Below are 2,342 nucleotides of genomic sequence, written 5' to 3' on the forward strand. Positions count from 1 at the left end.
GCTGTACTGTTCAGTTTTGTTCTTCTCTCACCTTTAACAAACCCCTTGCTAAACGTTTGGTGAGGTTTGTGTGTGTTAAAAAAGAGATGTGTTTTGATATTCTTCCACACACACACACACACACACACATATATATATATTGCACTATAGTGTGTATAGTAAGTAACGTGTGAGGTTTATAATATTTATGTAGTGTTCGTGTGTTTGACGTTCGTTCAGTCTCTGGCGCCAGGCCTGATCCAAGGACTCAAGATATCACTAGGTATCTCGCAAAAAGTATTAATGAAAGAAACCTTGAATATATAGACATACAAGTGTCATTTTTGTAGCGCAGGTTTAACGTCGTTACTTTTATCTTGCACCTAGTTTGCGAGGCACGTGCTTTTTGGCCTTGTTTAGCCTAGCATACTTTCGCGCTTATCTTATAAAATCTCATGCACCATCAGTCTCGCTTACAGGCAAGTTTTGCCAGACCATGTGCCAGTCATCGTGTCTAGATAGATTCTATAGGTTGTGGCAGGTGGCAGCTAATACCCAGCTCACCCCTTAAGCTTTGTCAGAGAAGAATCGCGACTTCTTAGTAGTGTCAGCAAATAGAATAAAAACTGTAGACAGTTAATCCTCGTTCTCTATGTGCTTTTACACCTAATAGTGACGTCACATATTATTATTGTTACTGTTCACACCTTCTAGATTTCACAGCCTAAGATCTCTATGTCTTTCGTTCGCGATTCACATGTACTAATTCAAGCTATGGAAGTTTTTACTTGATAGTCCAAATGGTTATTGTTTTATCATCTAAACCTATGAACACGGTGCACTGACGTACGGTCGGTTCTGGACAAGTTAGTTTATTATATTCACCCGTCGTATATTCATGTACTTCGTTTTAAGTCATATTCTAGTTTTTCCAAAGACCCGTTATGTGAAACATTGCAATAGTGTATATTCGCTTCTTATCTCCAGGCTATCAGGAGCTAGCCCAGGCAACAAATAAGTACAGGAAATGGTGTTTGTTATTATAGGCTTAGGTTTATTTCTTTAACGTTTGTTTGTTTTTTGTTTTAAGACACAAAGCTACTCAATAGTCTATATGTGTTGTTCCCACCACGGGTATTGAAACCCGAATTTTAGCGTTATAAGCCTTTTGATTTACTGCTTAGTCACGGTAATGGAGGGGTGGGGTATGTGTTTAGAAGTGTGAGCTTGTGAGGAGTTTGAAGCATTGGAAGTTTTACCAACAACTCTAGGACAATCATTGATTCGTTGTATTTCTTAAAAGGATTTTTGCTTGGGTGAGTGGGTGGGTGGTCTCGGTGGTTTTGCTGTTTGAATAAACGTCTTCCTTCTCGTCTATCAGTCTGTGCATATATAGCACTTTGTGCGAAAATTGTGAATTAAATTAATTTTTTCCACAGGCCGATGTTGATTAGAGAACATTGTTTCCGATTCCCATATTTCAAAGACAGGTTTGTATGTTTTGTTTCTATATCGACTGTCGTTTTTAGTAACAGTGTTCTGTTGCTTGTTGTCACGTGGTAAAACGGGTTTCCTCGGTGTTGGCAAGAGCGTCAGAAGTAATTCCTACTTCGCTTCTAAAAGTCTTGAACATTTATTCCAAGAATTCCCGTAGTTGTCTTTATGCAGTTTTCAAGCATAGCCTTTAAATTTAGGCCCTGGTTCTAAAATCGAAATATCTCTTGTTATAGCCACGTAGAATGTTGAATAATGCAGTTGTTTACTTGAAGTTATACCAAAAAAAAAAGACGTATTTCGAAGTAAAAAAATGACCCCAATAAACATAATTTTCATAATGATTGTTCACATACATGTGTCTAGTTAACATTCGATTATGTTGTGTTAATTACACCCATAGTCACTGCGTGGTTGGTTTGATACATGATTTTCCATTTTCAAACACACGATAATTATCAAACTTGGTATGTTTATGTTGTGTTAATTACACCCATAGTCACTGCCTGGTTGGTGTGATACATGATTTTCCATTTTCAAACACACTAATAATTTTCAAACTTGGTATGGTTATGTTGTGTTAATTACACCCATAGTCACTGCGTGGTTGGATTGATACATGATTTTCCATTTTCAAACACACGATAATTTTCAAACTTGGTATGGTTATGTTGTGTTAATTACACCCATAGTCACTGCGTGGTTGGATTGATACATGATTTTCCATTTTCAAACACACGATAATTTTCAAACTTGGTATGATCATGTTGTGTTAATTACACCCATAGTCACCTTGCGTGGTTGGATTGATACATGATTTTCCATTTTCAAACACACGATAATTTTCAAACTTGGTATTGTTTGTAGAG

Source organism: Limulus polyphemus, unplaced genomic scaffold, assembly GCF_000517525.1.
Source record: "Limulus polyphemus unplaced genomic scaffold, Limulus_polyphemus-2.1.2 Scaffold4036, whole genome shotgun sequence".
NCBI classification, from domain to species: domain Eukaryota; kingdom Metazoa; phylum Arthropoda; class Merostomata; order Xiphosura; family Limulidae; genus Limulus; species Limulus polyphemus.